General features: G+C 49.8%; 1 protein-coding gene and 1 pseudogene across 1 annotated transcript in view; one reads left to right on the top strand and one right to left on the bottom strand.

The window, feature by feature from the left end:
* NOX5 (NADPH oxidase 5) overlaps positions 1–19,919 on the top strand; it is a 71,371-nt gene extending 51,452 nt beyond the window's left edge. The window contains exons 18-19 of the transcript XR_009264017.1: positions 2,629–3,283; positions 19,600–19,919. The gene's annotated coding sequence lies outside the window, so the exon portion shown is untranslated. The remainder of the gene's footprint in view (positions 1–2,628; positions 3,284–19,599) is intronic.
* LOC131516354 (suppressor of cytokine signaling 5-like) lies at positions 566–1,691 on the bottom strand (annotated as a pseudogene).
* Positions 19,920–20,171: the final 252 nt, after the last annotated feature.

Raw genomic sequence — 20,171 nt, 5'->3', positions numbered from 1 at the left:
TGGTTCACAAACTCATCATGGGCCCAGGAAAAGATGCAACTTTAATCAACGGTTAGACTGCACGTATTAACCTGAAAAATCAGGGGCTCCTGGGTGGCTCAGTCCGTTAAGCATCTGACTTCGGCTTAGGTCATGATCTCACTGTTCATGGGTTCGAGCCCCGCATCAGGCTCTGTGCTGACAGCTCGGACCCTGGACCCTGCTTTGGATTCTGTGTCTCCCTGTCTCTCTGCCCCCCCACCCCGAGCTCACCGTCCATCTCTCTCTCTCAAAAATAAAATAAAAATATTAAGAAATTTAAAAAATCACACACAGGACTACATTGCAGCTTTCCCCAGTGTGTTTTAAGTTAAAGCACTCATTTTTTTAAAAAGCTAATACCTAGGGCCTTTAAATAAAATTCTATTGCCAAGTTTAGAAGCCTGAAAATTTAGAACAACTACTTAGAAAACCCGGTTTACTTAACAGTACCTTTTGCAGAAGAGACAGGGGACTGACTATAAACTATACCAATACCTTGTGGCCAGAAAACTGCATTTTTTTTTTTCCTCAAAGGAAGGCCATCTTTATTTTGTGGACTTCCAAAGCTTGATTTATAGTCACTACAAACATCATTACTTTTGGAAGCTCACAGAAAAAGTCTGGAAAAAAAAAAAAACGATTTTAAACATTAGTCACGCTGTTGAAACACTCATCCAATATTAATAATTTGTTCTTTAGTAATAAATAGAATTCTTCACGGCAAATGCCCCGGAGTTGCCTCACTCAATTACTACAGTTTGCAAAAACCAAACGGTTAGCTCAATGGACAAAATGTGTTTGTAGCCTTCCTGAACACCTGTAGCCCTGTCCTCTGTTGTCTCCATAGGCACCACGTTTATCTGAGTAAGTAACAGCAGATTGCCTCTGATGGATACTAAGCCTACATCCTGTACTGAAAAAACCTAACACTGATGCATACGGTACTTGCTATAGGTGTATTGTTTGATGCACATAAAAGCAGATTTAGTTAACGCCCTTCGAGGGCAGGAGAGTTTCCTTTGCCTTCACAGGTTCTCATTCTAACCAGCGAACTCTACCTTTTTGCCTATAACGATACTCTTTCAAAAAAAAGTCCTGCAACGCTGATGGTAAAGGGAGCCCATCAATTCCATCATATTAGTGCGTCTGCAGATTACGGCATGGCAGATATACTGCAGGCTAAAAGGGAAAGTCCTGCTTGGTGAGATAGTAAGCGATGGTTCAAAAAAAGAAACCATGCCAGCACTGGGACCTTTATAATGTTCCGAAAGTCCTGTGACAGCGGAGGAGTGAAACACACATGGTCGTGGGCGTCAGAACCAACGTTGTGGTTCCACTGTTCAGTCGGGGCACACAGGGATCTGTTGTAGCGCCGGGAGCTCATGGAGAAGAGGTAGACCTTTTGCTCAGAGTCCCTGAGCGAGAATGTGCCCTCAGGTTTCCCTTCAAGGAGGCTTAGCTTCGTAACGGTCCATCACTCCCCAGCAACAGGGATTCCCTGTAATCTGAAGCAAATCAGGCACGAAGCGGGGGATGTGATCAATCTGTGTATGGACTTTCCAAGCTCCCTGTCTGCTAACCTGTGAGCATAGGCTGTCTCCAGACACCTGCTGTTGCTTCTGCCTCCTTGACCTCAGACACAGGGTGGTAGTATCCCCTGCTGAGTCACATCAGCTTATGGAATTGCAGGATTGTCCCCACTTACTTCAGTCATTCCAGGTTAACGTCGGTCCCACCTTAAAACGGATCGACGTGTGTGGTCCGCTTCAAATGTACATATGTGTGCGTTGGGAGGGGGAGGGTCAACCCCCTCTTCAATACTTTGCTGCTTTCTTTTTCTTTTTTATGTTTATTTATTGAGAGAGAGAGAGAGAGAGAGAGAGACAGAGTGTGAGTGGGGGAGGGAGGGGGGCAGAGAGAGAGGGAGACACAGAATCGGAAGCAGGCTCCAGGCTCTGAGCATTCAGCACAGAGCCCGACGCAGGGCTCGAACTCATGAACCATGAGATCATGACCTGAGCCGAAGTCGGATGCTTAACCAACTGAGCCACCCAGGCGCCCCGCTGCTTTCTTTTTCAAAGCTGATCTCCTTCATCTTTCGTAGAAACCGAGGATCTATCAAATGTATCAAAAAACGTTGAGTGTAGGCTCACAGGGGCTATATGCCGTGTAATAAGTGCCGTTTGGGGGCTAAATCTGAGTTAGCAGGAAAAGGGCATTTCTCAAGCACTAATTCAGAAAGGTGTATTTTTCCTTTATTAGAAGAGGGGTTTTGGCCGCTTGCTGTAAGTCCTCATGGGAAAACACAGGCCCACAGTTTCCTGCAACCTCTGTGTCAGAGAGCGACTTCCTACAGTTCTGTTGGACCCTCTGTCCGTCTTGTGCACAGAGCTTACACCATACCTCTCTTCTTCGGAGTCCAATTCGAGTTCTCCCAAACCTTTTATCGGTATCCGATGAACTGTGTCTTTGGAGAACAAGAAAGTTTTCTTCCACTCCACGGAACGTGCCCAGAGTAGGAATCTCTTGTTGCGAGTCGTGTTTCTCCCGAGGGGCTGCTTTGTTGCTGAGGAGCTGAGTCACCTATCCTGATGTTTCTCTCTTTAGCAGACAAATAACTGTTGGAGTTCACGTCCACGTGTTCACTGTGGCTTCCTCCGTCATGACCGAAGAGATTCTGGCACCTGTGTTTGAAATTATCCCCCGTCTGCCCCGCTTAAACCGTTGATGATGAGATCTGTCGGCGGGGGCGGAGCGGCCTCAATCAGGGGCACCTGTGACCCTGGACGGGTCCAGACGGCGCAGGCGCGGTCGAGAGGTCGCTGAGAGTCCGCAGGCTCCCTGGCTGATGTGGTCCAGTCCCCTCCAATGGAAGGCAGTCTAGCTTCCTCCGGACTGCCTGTCCCCAGCCAGCCCCCCCCCCCTCCCCCAGCCCCCACTGGAATGGGAAAACACCTCCTACTGACCACGTGTGACCTTTGAACTTAGGTTTAACAGGCATTGCTGCGTCTGCTTTGCTCGCTCTTGAATAACTCCTTCTGGGGGAAACCAGCCACCATGTTGTGAGAGTGCCCAGTGGAGAGGCCCACATGGGGAGAAACGAAGGCTCGCCGCCATCAACTGAGACCCACTTGCCAGCCCTGTGAGCGAGGGGACCCTCCAGCCCCCGCCCCCCACAACCCAGTGACTGCAGCCTCGTGAAAAATGCGGAGGCAGACGCCACCTGACCGCGCGGCTCCCAGATCAATGCCTGGCAAAAACCGTGAGTGATAATAAATACGTATTATGGTTTTAAGCCACCAAGTTTTGGGGTGATGTGCTAGGCAGCGACAGATAACTGATCATAATAGCCGTCACTTCCTTGTTTGTGACACCAAAACAAACCTTTGAAACCCCAGAACTGTCCATAACGAGAGGTTAAAAAACCTGCAGAAATCTGCAGATTGGAACGTGCAGCTGTTAGGACGAGACAGGGCTCCCTGTAGACCTGTGTGTTCTGTGATTGACGGTTCCCCCAAACACATCACACGCAAATAGCAAGTTGCAGAACACTTATGGTATGGCCTCGATTATATCAAAACATCGCAAAAGTTATATGTACGTACATGTACACGTAGGCATATAGGTAAGAAGGCCGTACTTGTATATACTGGGCAGACGTGTGTATTCACATATGTGTAAATGCAGGAACTTCCCCCAGCTACGGGGATGAGATGTGCATACCAAACTCTGGCAGTGATTCCACCTGGGAGGAGGAAAGGGGGATTGTGGGGGAGGTGGAGGCACGGCAGGGTGCTGACGCTTTGCTTTGTAATCTCAATCATGTATGGTCTCAACGTCTTACCTGAAAATGCGGTTGTGTATCCCCTGTGTGATGGAACAAGGAAAATCATGAAAAGAGAAAGAGGCAGGCAGACAGGACATGGAAGGAAGCGGAGCAGAGGGAGAGGCATTTCACAACTCACTGAGTCTTCACTACAGGCACCTGACCTGAAAACAGGAAGGAAGCCTCTCTGTGGCCTTGCCCTTGCTGGGCGCCGTCCCGCAGTCGTGCTCAGGGTGGTCTGTTGAGGAGAAGGAGGATGGTAATTACCTGATTTGATCCCTCCTTGTCCCTGGACCCCGTGCTCCCCTTGTGGGGTTTGAGGTACAGAGGGGGTGCAGGGGTGGGGTAGGGTGCCTACACCCAAAGGGCAGGGTGCAGGCCACGCAGAGTGGCTGAGCGACATTAGGGGAGAAGGTGGAAAGGGGTGCGGTGGTGAGCCTGGAGCAGGGTGGGGTGTGGGGCGTTCTCAGTCCCCTGGGCGTGCTGCACTGCTTGCCCTGCGGGGACAGTGGCTGCCCCAGAGTTCCCAGGCTCAGGAAGTCCACAAAGATTCTGCAAAAAGGTCTGGGGAAGACTCAGGTGGGCCCTTCCTTGGGCACAAACCAGAGACTGGAGGAGGGGACACAGAGAGGCTTGAGCCGGTTTGCAACCCTACAAGGTGCAAGGGAGGGAGCTGGCCTCCGGCTCTGGGATCTGGCCTCTTGGCCGCCGGGCTTGTCCCCACCCTGCTTAGGCCTCTGCAAGAGAAGGGGACATGGAGGGGGCTCTGGACCTGGCGTCGGACAGGGGACTGCAGACCTGAGGCATCTGCGGATGTCAGACACGCCAAGTACGGGGTTCCTCCTCCGCCTTCCTCCCTGCAGGCTGGGCCCCCATCTCAGCAGCCTTACTGGACCAACTTTCCTGGTCACCTGGGATGAAATGAAGAGGACGCTGGGCTATGATTTGCTACTCCCTCCCCTGCGTAAACCCTTCAAAAGCTCCAGTTAGCCTTAAGGAGCTCACAATCAGAGCTTTCTCCATCACAGGACTTAACTGCACTGTAGGGTAATGTTGGGGTCTTCACGTTAGTGTCCCCTCCCCCTGACCCCCCACCAATTCATGTTTTGGAGCCCTAACCATGTGGCTATAATCGGAATTAAGAAGTTAATTAACATTAAGTGAGGCCATAGGGTGGCCTCTGATCCAATAGGACTAGTGTCCTTATAAGAAGAGACACCAGGGGCACCTGGGTGGCTCAGTTAAGCATCCAATCTTGATTTCAGCTCAGGTCAGGATCGCATGGTGGTGGGATCGAGCCCCGCATCGGGCTCTGTGCTGAGTGTGGAGCCTGCTTGGGATTTTCTCTCTCCCTATCTCTGTCCCTCCCCTGCTCACTCACTCTCTCTCAAAATAAATCTATAAGCAAAACATGAAAAATAAAGAAGAGACACCAGACGGGTTTTTCTTTTACGCGTACCAAGGAAAGGCCATATGAGAACACGGCGAGAAGGTGGCCATTTTGTGCTCAAATAAATACATCAATATTTGAAATTAGCCTTTTGTGCATATGGAACAGATAGTGCCCAATAAAAATGCAGAGTCCGTTCTGGCCTATGCAATTAATTAATCATTCCTTCACATTATTCAGCTTGTCAACATTTATTGAGCTCCTCCTATGTGCCAGACAGGTAACGCTCAATACAAGTTAGCCTCCTTCATGCTAAAATGAACTTGGTATCCACCTACCTTTGCTGGAACCCTAAAGGAAACCAATTATCCTGCCCTTTCCCCGGGTGTCTGATTGAACTCGGCGCGTCCATCATAGCCATAGAAATATCACTAACAGGCAATGCCAGCAGGATTAGATCTGCAAAGTGTTTAAAGTTTAGCAAGAAAGCTTTCTGCAAATGTCAACACTACTGTTTGTTCCCTGCAAACCAGCATTCTAATCAGCACGGCTGCCGTTTCCAGCTCATTGAGCAATGACATAAAACAGTCCGGACACAATCAGTTCTCTAGAAGAAAAACACTGGAAGGCAGAGGGAGGTAATAACAACCAGAACTGCCTACTATGTGCAAGGTTTGGTACTTGCTGCTTCGGTCCCGGCACTCCTCATTCTGTTTGTTTTTTTTTTAACATTTTATTTATTTTTGAGAGAAAGAGAGAGTAAGAGAGGGAGCACAAGCAAAGGAGGTGCAGAGAAAGAGGGGGGGACAGAGGATCTGAAGCAGACTCCGGGCTGACAGCAGCGAGCCTGATATGGGGCTCAAACTCACGAACCGTAAGATCATGACCCGAGCAGAAGTCAGACGCTCAACCAACTGAGCCACGAAGACGCCCCGCACCCCTGATTCTTTCAATAATACCAACAGATGGAGTAACTGAGGCTCACAGATGTCACCCAGCTCCAGCCAAGGCCGGTTGGGGAGCTTTCCTGCAAGTTCATGTCAGGGTGGGAGTGATTTCAGAGGCGAGTCATAAGAAAAGAGAATAGCTAGGCTCCTCTCACCTGGATGTCCTGGGACCCCAATCTTTTCCCTCTTCAATCCCCCTCAGAGGCCAGGTGTAGGGATAGAATAATTTTGGAAATTTTGATCTGAAAAGGAAAACATTTTGTTTTCTTTTTTTTTTTTAAGAGGGAGTTGTTAGGGTGTTTACATATTGGGTTCTTGCCATAGCACCTGGTAGACTTGATGGGATTTCAAAATGGAGTCACTAATGGAAATTCTACACCGGGGACTTTGCAAAGAAATTGCTAACGGAAAGCAACCTGTGCTCGGGGACTGGACTGTCCTCCAGGCAGTCACAGCTGTGCACAGAAGGCATTAGGGCCTGACTGAAATGTTATGGTAGGGGTCACCTCCCAGACTTGGCTTTGTACAGGAAGCATAGCCAAGGAGGAGCCGAAGCAAAAGTATAAAAGCAGATGTGAAGGCACAGTACGCCAGCTGGCCATCAGTCTGTCCCTGGGTGTAGATCTGAAGACATTTAGCCTTGGACACGGGCGGGCAGGTGGGTGTAAGAGCCTAATCGTGACTCCTGGGCAGGAGTGGATAGCCTGGGAGCGGCGAGCTCCTAATTCCGATCTCCAAACATCCCTGAGACTGCAACAGCCCTCCATTCTCAACCCCGGCAGTTCACTAGCATTACCTGGTGAGCTTTTAAATAAATACAAAAGCTCAGGGCTCCCCCAGATGGATTAAATCACAATCTTTAGGGGAGGGACCCAGGTGTCGTGCACATGAAAGCGTGTCATGTGATTCTATCATGAACTCGCAGCCTAAGTTCAAAACATCTAATACAGCCCAGGCAGCCAGTGATCACAAGAATCAGCTGAAACATTCTTTCAAATAATTTCGCCAAGTCTCTCCCCTGGAGATCTCCAGTCAGTGTATTATCATCATTATAACCACCACTTCTGACATGTCATATTTTTACTTGTGCGTATGTTCCTGTTTCATACCCATCACTAGATTGTAAGCTCTGCAGGGAGGAGACTTGGTCTTATTTGTTGGGGTGTTTTCAGTACGGAGCCAAGGGCAGACAGATCATCACGGAGGCTCCATGGATGCTCCATGGACGTTTCTTGAATGAGTGAACATGTTCTTTTGCACTTTGTCACTTGTACCTTGTGACCCAAGTCAAGGATGAGGTAGAGATGCTGCAATAGAAATATATATATATTTTTCACCTTTATTTCACCTTCCTTTATAGATCAAAAGTCCTGCTGTTAGAAACATAAAGATGTATTTGGTATGGAACTTGATTTCATTCTATAATCAAGTTTGGGTTATTTGGAGACCTGAAAGACCTAGAGAAAACCAGTCATATTCAGGAAAAAAAAAAAACTTTCAGAAGTTTTCAAGAGAAAATCCCCTAACCCCGCCCAATTTTTTTTTTCCTGAAAATTTCTGCTTCCTTGTGGAATTTATTTACCATGTAACTACTGTTAGCCGTGGGACGAGACAGTTACAGTTCAGAGTGATAACATGTGCCTTCTGTTGTAGGATGTGCCATTCATTTAGGGCCCACCAACAAGCTTGCCTTCGGATAAAACTAGGACACGCTGTGGATTGTAAGACCCGTTCTAATTTCAGACGTACAAATGTAGAGAGGGAAACATGCATTTTAGAATTAGTAAAATACGCAAAGTGGTGAGAGGTACATTCAGATCCAAAGGGCTAGCCCCGTGGAGGGTTCTGGAGTGTGGCTGGGCACAGAGAGCTGGGGGCTGAGCGGGGAGGCTGGAGAGGGCCGCAAGGGTCAGGTCGTGACCACCGCGTAGGTGGGCGACTTTAGTCTCAGGTTACACATGTAGCACCGACCCCCGTCCCACCTCAACACTGCCCTGTTGCGCAATAAATTCTATGGTCGCCCCACGGCTAAGCCATCTGGAGATGGATGTACACTCTTTATCCTAACGGCAAGGAGAGCCATTCAGAGGTTTTCAGGGAGCAGAGTAAATAACACGATCAGATTGGTAAATGTGCATGCGTTATGTGTGCTGGGGGCTTTTGGGATTTGCCGGATGAGAATATTTCTTGAAGAGCTACTATGTTCATGCAAGTCAACGTTCTTAAAAGGCAGAAAAGTGGAAATTCTCCCTTCCATCCCTGCCCTCCTCCCACCCCCCCCCCCCTCCCTAGAGGCAAACCATCCGATCAATTTCTTGTGTGCGCTTTCAGAAGTAGTTCACGCACATACAAACAGCTCTTTTTTTGTCCTTCATACCTACTGTCTCCCAGCCGATCCATTTCTGTAATTTGTACTCCTCTGGCTATTTTTCACTGAGTTTTTAACAGGATTTATGGTCCCTTTTACTCCTTCAGATTTTAGACTTTATTTTAAGAATGAAGTTTGGATGGCTGTCTTTTTTTCTGAGCACTCCGGCTCGGGATCCATTTCCTCCTACTGTTTCATGACCTCTTCCGGGATCTCTAAGGTCTGTACTTTTCTTCACGGAGGTGATTGCTTCCCTACGTTCTCTTCATTTTCCGGTTAGAGTTTTCATCTGCTCTGTGGCAACATTTTTGGGTGTATCTTCTTTGCCTGCTGTTTGTTTCTCCCCCCACCCCTCCTTTTTTTCTTGTCATTGTTTTGTATAGATTACTTGTCACTGAAGCAGGTGACTTTTTTTTTTCCCTTCCCATTGCACCTCCCGTATGACAGTGGACAAGGTTGTCTTCCAGGTGGGCTAAATTTTCCTTATGACCCGGGGGCAATATAAGGGCACTTAGCCTTGAATTCTTTTCACCAATGGCGAGGCTCTTCCCAGCGCAAAGTCACTCCTCCCCTGTTGTCACAGAGACAAACCACTTCCTACAAGTATGGTTAGTCCCGGTCCAGCAGAACCCATGTCACCAGCACGTGCACCTGCTTCCAGCTGTTGCAAACGAGGGCTCTCTGCGTTGCTCGTCCAGGTGCGCCCCTTACCTTCTTTGCAAGCTGGCGGTTTGGTGTGCTCTCTCCGCTTCCTCCTACGAGCGCCTCTGCTGAAGATCCATCGTTTGGGGGGGTCACTGTTCCACCTGTTTTGTGTCTTAGGTGCTACTTTTACTAAAAATGGAGTTAGTGCTTTGCTTTCAGTTCCTTTTTGGTTTTGGATTATTTCCAGTAACAGAAGGGGGCACTGTTACCTTTACACCATCTTGGAAACAGAAGTTCAACGATCACGTTGGCTGTGGCACGTGGGGAATAGACCCACGGCAGAAAGATTAGAGGTGGGTGGACCAGTGAGGAGATCATCTCGACATTGGGGAGCTGGTGTTGGAGAGGAAGAGAAGTGGATCCAAGACAGACTTTGGAGGCAGTGTGGATGACTTTTACTGGCTGACGGCATGTTTGAGTGGGTGTGGGGGACCATTTCAGGGCTGGCTACCAAAAGCCGCTTGTGATGTAGCAGGGAGCTAGCTTCCTCTTCCGCAGCTTCCCGCCCAGTTCCAGGCCACATCTGGTCAGGCTGGGCCCTCTGGGAAGACCATAGAGGAATCCTAATGGGGCAGTGAGCAGCCCATCACTTCCCTGGAAGGTCCCCTGCAGATATCTGGATGAAACTCGGGACTGCTAGACCCATCTGGGAAGACCTAAGGCAGTCAGAGTTCCTTGTCATACCCCCAAATTTCTGTCCTATTAACCAAGTCTCCTGGATGACGAGACTTGAAAATAGGTTTGCAAAATTAAAAAAAAAAAAAATGGGCAAAAAATACTCCTGACATCCCAGGATTTGCTGCCAAGTCTTGGTGGGGGTGGATGTGACACATACTGGAGGTCATACAGTCCACCCCCCTGCCTTCAGAAAGGCATTCTAGGGTATCTAAGCCGCACAAACTGAACAGAGAGCTTTGGCTTTCCCTAGGATTCTCCGGGGGCGGATCTGATTTTTATTTTTGATCAGACTGTGATTAAGTCCTGGGCATTTCCTTTGGGTTTGTGTTTTGTTTTTTTTCTTCCCCCCCCCCCCCCCCCCCCGCAACGTTCAGTCAGCGTTGAGAACTGAGGGCTACCTAGTCTCAGATATGGTCAGAGCTTGAAATTAGGAATCTCCTGCTCCTACACCTGTTCATTCCCATCCAGGAATACAGCTGTCTGCCTGTGTCCAAGATGAAATGTCACTGATTCTACTCCTGGGGGACGGTTGATGGCTGCTGCCACAATCACCCAGGTTGAGTACCTTTTGTGTCTGTTTGGTTTTGTTGTTGTTTTTTTAATACTTTTATCTTGGCCCCTCCTAGGATATGATTCTTGACCCAGCTCACTCGGGTTACAGCAGGGCTGGCCTCAAGCTGTCTTGCACACAGCTCTGATATCCTAGAACAGCCTTTCCAACTTAACGTAAGCTGTTCTCTATTAGTGATTTCTCTGGAAAGTCTCCAGCAATTCCCAAGCTAGTTATTAGGGCTCTTAAGGATTTACTTTAGCAAGAATGATCCTGGGATGTTGACTTTCTGCCCCTAAAAAGCCCAGGCTCTGTTCTACGATGGAATGTTACACAATGGTTTTAAATGGTGCTTATATAAGACAGGGTGTTTGGGGAATTTTTTTTAAAAAAATGGGGGGACAGTGTTTATCACATGGTGAAAAAAAGCAAGATACAAAATTGTGTATTTTCAAGTATGTTAAAAATATGTGTGTGATAGACTGAAAGAGCGACTTTTCGCCCCACCCATCCCCCCCACCCCACACCCACCCCAATTTCCTTTCCAAGCAATTAAAGCAATATGCTTTTTTGTCAAGTTAATGAAGGATATCTTGTCATCTAACCTTGACAGAGAGGAGGTAAATGTTCTCTCGAGCTAATAAGGTCAGGCAGTTTGCTCACAGGAAATAGCGTTACGAGTATAGTAATAGGAAGAATATTAATTTCTTATGTGTGTCAAATATTATTTGTACGGTTGTGGGTATTTTTGTTCCTGGAAGAATTAGTCTTGAGCTCATGAGACATGTTGTATTATAGGTACATTGTTGGGTGAAGCAGCTATGATTTGGAGGAAGGACCCTCCACCTGCCCCCCTCTGTCCCTGCACTTCAGAGAACAGGGCTCCTCCCTCATCCCCTGCACCCCCCTGCAGAGGCCCTCTTGTCTTCCAGACAGGAGCAGCTGTGGCAGCAGTGGAGACGAGCCGTGGTCATTCAGAGCCAGGAGCTGGGAGCGTGGGAGGTACAGGAGTGGATTTAAGAGTCTCTGGTTTGTTTCAGGGAGAGGTTGTTCCAGAAGAGGATGAGCTGGATTTCTGAGCAGGAAGAGGTGCGGCGTCAGAGGGGCAACAGGAAAGAGAGGAGAGGAGAAAGACATCCAAGCAGGAGGGCTCCTGGGCTGGCGGGGGGGTGGGGGGGTGGGGGTGGGGCGGAATATCACGAGATACCTACACCACCTTCCCACCCCCTCCAAATAGGACTCCCATTCTGTAAGACTTGGAGACGGTATTCTGCTGTCATCCAGTACGGAACTGAAATGTTCCTTAAGGTCCCAGGACCGCTGCCGAGAAAGGTTGCTCAACTTCTCCCTGGTGGCATGGGCCAAAGCAACATGGCCAGCAACCCCCTACTGGGGATACCTGAAGGTCCTAAGTGAATCTCCAGATGCCCCCTCCCCAGAAGACCCCAGAAAGAAGCCTCTCACAGGAGTTACAAATATATATGCGTAGAAAGACTAGAAGGACATAGGCTAAAAGGTCAACCGTGGTTCCTCCCGGATACCTGGATTGGGGGTATCATAGTTTCCTGCTTCTTTATGTTTTTCTGAGACTGTCAACTTTTTAATAATAAGAGGCATGTGCTATTTTTATAATCAGGAGGCACAAAAATTCCATGGCCACTTGCCCAGGGAGGTCTCAAATCTGGAGGTTTCAGAGAAAGAGGCAGATTTGCCGGGGTGGGGGTGTGGCAGTTGTGGATACGTGGGACTGGTAGCAACCCCGAGGGGCCATCCAGTCCACCCCCTCCCCCTCACCGCCTCTGAGACGAAGTACCTGAACAAGACGCAATATCTGAACTCCTTCCCTACGCCAGAAACCACCCCTTGCCCTCCTCACCCTTCCACCCCCAGCAGAACCCCGAAAGACGCTCAGCTTCATACCAAGTGTCCCTGTTGCTCCTGTGGTGGCCCCAGCATTGTGCAGAACAGAAACCAGGGCACCGATAGCTAGATGGAAAATAGGGCAAGATCCTCCTGCAAGGTCTCTGCTCCGAGGTGGCCCTTAGAAAACCCAGGCACCCAAGGGGAGAGAGAAGTCAAGCTGAGCCCCAGGTGAGCAGGAGGGAAGAGAGAGGGAGGCCCGCTGGGCTGCAGAGAAGCAACTGGCTCCCTTTCTTCCAGCCCCCCTCCTTTCTTTTCTCTCTGACAGCAGGTGGTACCACAATAGGCATATTGGGTACAAACCAACAAAAGCTGAAACTTCCAGGAGCTTAGAGCCTGGTCAGGGAGTAAGGTCCAGCTGGGAGAGTTAATTTCTTAGCACAAGAGCTTGATTTCCAGAAGTTGTCCCTGTGCCAGATGGGAGGGGGGTTTGTTGGGGTGAGAAAGAAACAAACGCGGTGATGTGCCAGCCCTTGAAGAATAAGGGCACCCCCCCCTTTTTTACACTTATTTATTTATTTTTGAGAGACAGAGACAGAGCACAAGTGGGGGAGGGCAGAGAGAGAGAAGGAGACCCAGAATCTGAAGCAGGCTCCAGGCTCTGAGCTGTCGGCACAGAGCCCGATGCGGGGTTCGAACTCACAAACCGTGAGATCATGACCTGAGCCGAAGTCAGACCCTTAACCTACTGAGCCACCCAGGTGCCCCAGGCTTCCCCTTTTAGATGGGGTTGGAAGAAGAGGTCTGCACTGAGGCTTAGGTCACACTGCATGTAGAAAGTTCTAGAGTGCCAGAGATGGAGGAGGGGTGGCTATGCTTTGGAGCAATACTACCAACCCTTCTTCCCACCCCTCCTCCGCCCGCCAAAAGATGTCCATGTCCTTATCCCTGGACATAGTCACAATTTACATGGCAAAGGGGTCTTTGCCAACGTGATTAAAGATTTTGAGATGGGGAGATTATCCTGCGTTATCTGGATGGGCCCAGTGTAATCACAGGGATCCTTCTAAGAGGAATCAGGAGGCTCAAATAGAGAGGAAGGATGTAAGGATAGAAACAGCCAGGGAGGAGAGGACTCTATGATGCTGGCTTGGGGGGAGGGGCCAGAAATCAAGGGGGGGGGGCCTAGAAGCTGGAAGAGGCAAAGAGATAGGTTCTCTCCCAGAGCCTCCAGGAGGAACGTAGCCCCACGACCCACTTCAGACTGCCAACCTCAGATGGTAAATTCGACTGGTTTTAAGCCACCAGATTTGTGGTAATTTCTTATGGCAGCAGTAGAAAACAAATACAGCCCCTTCCTGCCCTCCTCCTGGTCCTTATGAAGCAATCATTTGAGCTACCTCTAGGAACAAGAAATGTGAACATGTGTTTGAGATTATACAGTGAAAAATGAAGACAATGTATTTGTAACACGTAAAGTTGACCGAAAACTGACTTCTGTAAGTTCCAAGAGTTTGATGGGGAAAAAGACCCCAAACCGGGTTTTTCAAACGAGCAAAGAAAACGAACACCATGTGCTCAGGAAAAGGAAGGTGGATGGTCTGGTGCTAAAGTGGGAAGATTCTCTCAGATGTGGTACGGAGTGAAAAAGAACAAGGTAAAGAAAGAACATCTCAGGGGTATCATGTGACCCTACTCCTGTCACAAACAAAATACAGTCCTACGCGTATGTGTTCCTTTTGGCTGAAGGAATCACAAGAAAATGTTAGCAAAGATTGCCTTTGGGGGAGAGAGAGAGAAGGTAATAGTACTTAACTTTAAAAATGTTCCTGCTGTTTGAATTTCCTAAATTTATACTTAGGTTTTCCGCCCCCCGTTTTATGGAGATATAATTGACAGGTAACATTATATAAGTTTTAGGCGTACAACATGACGATCTGATACATGTGAAATGATACCACAATAAGTTTAGTGTCCACAAAGTCTAACCTGACCAGGGAGCTTAATGGCTCACTTTGGGTTTTCTTCTTGGAATCTCTCCATATTAAAAAGAAAAAGAGGGGCGCCTGCGTGGCTCAGTTGGTTAAGTATCCAACTCTTGGTTTCAGTTCAGGTTGTGATCTCGTGGTTTGTGGGATCGAGCCCCACGTTGGGCTCTGCACTGATGGTGTGGAGCCTGCTTGGGATTCTCTGTCTCCCTCTCTCTGACCCTCTCCTGCTCTCTCTTGCTCACTTTCTGTCTCTCAAAATAAATAAATAAATATTTTAAAAAAGCAAAAGAAAAAGTTTTAAGCAGCATAATACAAGGCGAGCCTCATATGGAGAAATCAGGCAGAGAATCTATCATGGTACGCATGTATTATTTTCTTGCAAACGTGAAACCTGGACTGTTCTGTAAAGTTTACTGCTCAGGCTTCTCCTCGGGAGCCAGAGCCAAAGGCAGTTTGAACCCCCCACCCCCAGCTCGTCCCCTGTGCTTCTGACATGTGTGATGCAGGTTACAGAGACCCTAAAATCTAACCATGGCCGTGTAATCAGCCTGGTGACAAGGTCTATAGGAAAAACAGATTTGCACGCAGGGCGCAGTATTGACACTCGCCAACCCCTCAGCCTCTGACAATCGGGGGCCTTCTCTGAGCCTTTGTCTCTTCCTCTATAAAAAGGAGGAAGGTGAAGATGTTTGTTTTCAAGGTTACCGTGAAGTTTAAATAAGATCATGCTCGGGAGGTGTCCGTGGAAACTGGCCCAGGCAGGAACACGACAAAACAGAGTCTTCTCCTTCCTTTCCCTTTTGTTCCGAGCCTGCCGAGGGCAGAAGGAGGCCCCTGTTCAGCAGGAGAGAGGTAAGCGCGAGTCTTTGTCTAGAAAAGTACAGAGACCTCATAGAGAAAACCAAAGTCGCGGAGCCACACGTCTGTTTCCACATCCGTGTGTTTGCCACCAGTTTACCGTCTCTGCCAAGTCACAGGAGGTTAATAAAGTTGGTGAGCTTTTTACAGCCCAGCAGGCCCATTTTGCCTTCTCCTCGATACACGTTTTCATGTCACCGCAGGAGCTGAAATCCTAGGTGTCATTAACCCACATGCCCAGCACCCGTGACCGTGACCCGGGCGGGGGAAGAACAAGCACGCTTTGTTCCCAGAGCCCCTGGCCTCGAGATGCTCGTTTTCTGATGAATTCAAACAAGAAACGGGGCGATTCAGCTTTTAACTGCTCCCATGGTCATCGGGCCTCACCGCACCGAGCCTGAGGGGATCCCAGGATCTGGAGACCCAGAGGACCTTCAGAGTCCTCTGCCCTCCTGGCTGCCTCACAGGGCCTCACAGATGCTGACTCTTTTCCCCAGGAGGCAGTCCCTTTTTCTTTTCTCTCTCATCCATTCGTCCGTGTGTGCAGTCCACGCAGTTCTGGGGAGATCTTTAAGCACCAGGCAGCAGTTACAACAATACAGACCCTGCTCTCATGGCAAGGCCATTCTGGCGGCTGCGGGAGCGCTGAGGTGGTTGTGCAGAATAGGGGTGTGGCCTTGGCTGAATCAGAAGCCATCGGTCACCCCGTGCTTCCCGAGCACCTAACATGAGCTGGGCAGTGGGGCTGGAAAGAGGTAGATGGATTCCCCAGAGATTTATAGTTGGGGCTTGGTTATATCTGGGGGAGGAAGGGTCAAGGCTGACCGGGTTTCAGAGCAGTTTTGGAGTGGGTGGTTTGGGGGGTGGGGGTGAGAATGAGTCAGGTTTTAGGGATGTTGGGTTTCAGGCCCCAGCGGGTCCAGCAGGCAGCTGGACTCGTGGTCTCATGGCACAGGGTGAGACCTGGACGGGCGGTGTGGATTCAGGAGCCAACAACTGGGTGGGGAGGGGACGTGGAAGAGGGAGAGAGAAGGCCTAAGACAGCACTGTGAGGACCCTCATACCTCAAGGATGGGAAACGAGAAGGATCCCCAGTTTCTAGGAGGAGTGGTCACAGAAGCTAAGGACATAGGGAGAAACAATGTCATGGTGGCCTGTGTCCATATGCTACTTCTGAGGGCAGTTTCCTTCAGGAAATCACCCTTCCTCTCCTGTCATTCTTTCATGTGTTTTGAGTGAGGAGGGTCCGTCCTTGGGCAATTGTGTCTCCCAGCCCCTACCACACGGCTTGGTTTAGGGAGGGCCGTATAAGCTCTCAAGGCCAATGGAAAGCAAGGAGACATGGACTGAGTGAGGGGAGGAAAGGGCAGCTGTTCTTAGAGGAATACTTCTCCCAGAAGAGAGACCCCACACACATACAGCACCCATCCGGCCTTGGAAAGAGTAAAGTAAGGATGTGAATCAGGCACCAGTGCAGCCATTCATAATTGTGAGGAGGAAGCCTGGGGTGGCTGGAGATTGTCTAAGGCCTGAGGAGGAAGTCTAAATTGCGAATAGCAGGACAGAGAGCAGCCAATTCTCCGATGACACTGTTTGAGCCACTAGATCAAGCTTCACCCGAAGCCAGCTACCTCTAGGCTTTTCAGTTATGCAAGTCAGTAACTTCCCTTTACTGCCCAACCCCACTTGAGCAAAGGTTTTGTTTGCTTTGCTGCTTGCAACCCAGAGTCCTAATTAATGCACAAGCTGAAGGGGAGGTCTCCTCGGGTCAGTGGGTAGAACATACGATGGGAGGAAAAGTGTCAGGATTTCGGAAAGTTTGACACTTCTATGTCCCTGAATCATTGTCACCTGCAGAGCCACACTTGCAATCTCTTTACGGGTTTTTGTTGTTGTTGTTGTTGTTGTTGTTTTCGTTTTCTCTCCTGCTGTATCACTTCCCTGACTGTACAGTTAACATCCTAAAGTTGCTTACTCACTTAGAAATGAGATGTTGCTGGAAAATAGGTTAGACTCCCTTTCTCCTTATGTTGCCTGTTCAGATGCCAAAGCGCCGTCCTCATAAAGCAGGGTCAGCGGCAGGTAACAATACGCCCTGAGTCTCTCTCCACTCAGATCCATCTTCCACACTGCAGCGGAGTGGGCTCTCTGAAACGCACGTTCCTGCTGATAAAACGCTAGTACTTCCCATGGCCTGCAGGGGAGAAATCGCAAACCCGCTGGCCATGGTGCATGTGATCCCATACGTGCTCTAGATCCTGGGTCACTCTCCTGCGTCCGATACCATCCCCTGAGCCCCGTGCTGCACCAGCCGTTGGCGATCCAACTATCTGAGCGCGCCATGCCCCTCCGCGCCTCTGTTCCACTTCCCACTCTGCCTGGAGAGGTAATTAATAACAATAGCTAATGTTTATCGGGCACTTTCGTGCGCCAGGCGCTGTACTAAGCGCTGCACGTGAATTGTCTCATTTAATCCTTACAAATCCCCCATGAATAGTGCTATCCCTCCTCCTCCCCCGGTGTCGCCCCGGTCAGTGCCCCAGCAGGTGGGGGAAGATGCTGGAAAGCAGATATGGATCCCGGCTGGAAGTCAACCACCGTAGTTAGACAAAAATATGATAGTTCAGAGGCCAGGAGTTTGAACATGAATTGGGGACATCTAGGTGAGGAACGGAGGAGGTGGCCACGAGGGTGGGAAACTCCACCTTAGCTGACATTGAGAATCCCCCTCAACTCGAGCAAGGGTCTCCGGGGCCTTACGGAATATGCACTGTTGAGGCTAGGTACTCCAGTCTCCGTTCCGCTGTGGATGCCACAGGTAATAGCTATGCCCAAATTTCCTAGACCCCGAAGACTAGAAGCTCCATGGTGTCCCTGCCAGGCATCTGTGCATATGAGGGATTGTTTGCATCTCTGACAGTGTTGGAAGCCTGTGTGATGGGGCTGACCACTCCCCCTCTAAGGTCCCCCAGCGCACCCTCCCCACCTCCCAAGCCTGACCCTTTTCTGGTTGGGAGACACTCCCAATTCTCTCCTCCAGCTGTTTCCCCCACCCCCACTCCCTCCAAGCCCCGCATCCCTCAGACAATGCAGCATAATTCCCCTGAAAACGTGTTTTCACAAAACAAAAGCCAGGAAGGGGAGGGATGTCTTCGGGGTGCTTGGCAACAGCAGCCTATGGCTGGCTCCCCCTGCAGCACAGAGGCGTCTGGGAACAGAACTCACAGACACTGGGCCCCCTCCCATGCTGGGGGCACATCTGCTGCAGAAGGAGCAAAGGAAGCACACGTGAGCCCCTCCCCTCCAACTCCGGTTGCAATTGCGTACTCATTTGATGAATGACCTTCTCCATGTTCGCCAGTTGACCATAAATAGGCTGCACGAGGGCAAGGTTTTGTGCCTCTTTTCTTCACTTGGGCCCTAGCACAGGCCTAGCACACAGGAGGGCTCAGTTAGTGTTCTGGAAGGGAGACAGAGAGGGAAGAGAGAGAGAAAGGAGGGAGGGAGGGAGGCAGGAGAGCAGGCAACATACAGCCTGAGAGAGAGCCCTTGATTTCCCCTTTATCCCCTCCTCTTTTCCTGGAGCCCCGCCTACCGGCTGGCTTCGTATTCCCACACCTGGCAGGGAGAAGCGCGCTGCCTGCTGGGAACACCTTGGTAAACTGCTCTCTGCAGTGTGTGTGTGGGGGGGGGGGTGGGGACGACTAGATAGGGGGGCCCCTAATCAGAAGCTGTGCAGCTTCGCGGGAAGCACACAGACTTCAGAGTTCGGCAGAGCTGAGGACGAATTACAGCCTTGTGACCGTGGGCAAATTATTTATTCTCATCTGCAAAATGGAGGTGCTTCTTTGTAGGACAGGAGCTGCTAGTAAGTAAATGTGCCTGGCGAAGGGCAGGCGCTCAAGAAACGGTGCCATTGTCATTTACATGCCATTTTGAGCTTCATTCATTCAACCCACACTAATGAGCACCTCCAGGTCCTCCCCTCACTGGGCTTCCTCTCAGAAAGCCCCACAGGCCCCTTACTTTCTGAGAGGGGCCCCTGTTGCTAAGGGGCCAGGGATCTGGGGGTGAAGAGGATAGAATCCTGTACATTGAGGGGGGGGTCACATCTCCCCTCAAGACATTCTGGTCCCCCGGTCTTTCCTTCTCCTTCTCCAATCCCCTTGGGCTCCAGTGTCCCCTGGACTCAGTCACTGTCTCTCTGGAAGAAGCCACTACCAGGCATCCTGAGCCCGGGTGCTCCTGCTGTCCTTCCCCTCTCCTCTTGACAGTAGATGCTCACCACCAGTGCAGGCCCAGAAGGAGGGGGGAGGTCAAACTCTTCCCTCGGCTCTTCTCCCTGACTGTGAAAATTCCAGGTCTTTGCTGCTGGCTCTTCTGGGACTCCTCTTTTATATCCCAGCTTCTCCCAGCTGGAAGAAGACCGGTAGGAGGAAGGAAAATGCAGCCTCACCGAGGACACCTCCTTTCTAGAAGGGCTTCCCAGGCTCCGAGAGGGAAGAAAGAAGTTTGGTACCATTCAGGTATTGGTGATGCTGGGCCTCATCGCTGCCTCAGCCTCCTCCTTCCCACCGCCCCATCCCCCCACCCCTCTCTTGGGGATATTTGAATTTCAAAAAAGGAGCATGGGGATCTGACAGAGGACTTGTATACAGAATATATAAAGAACTCCTACAAATCAATAAAGAAAAAAAAAAAAAACAGTGAATATATAAGCAAAAGGCTTAGAGCAGCGGCTTCACACAGGAGGGTGTCCAGATAGCCAATACCCATGAAAAGATGCTCGGCTTCGTTGGCCATCACGGAAACTGAAATCAGAATTATACCACCACGGAAGGTCATGTCAAGTTTTGGTGAGGGTGCGGGGTAACTGGAGCCCTCATGAGCTACAGGTGAAAGAGTAAGGTGGCATAGCCCCTTTGGAAAACAGTTCAGAAATATCACCAAAGAGGGACATACTCAGACCGACCCCCA

The sequence above is a fragment of the Neofelis nebulosa genome, chromosome 7, assembly GCF_028018385.1.
Source record: "Neofelis nebulosa isolate mNeoNeb1 chromosome 7, mNeoNeb1.pri, whole genome shotgun sequence".
Classification (NCBI taxonomy): domain Eukaryota; kingdom Metazoa; phylum Chordata; class Mammalia; order Carnivora; family Felidae; genus Neofelis; species Neofelis nebulosa.
This window is presented reverse-complemented; position numbering and strand designations above follow the sequence as displayed.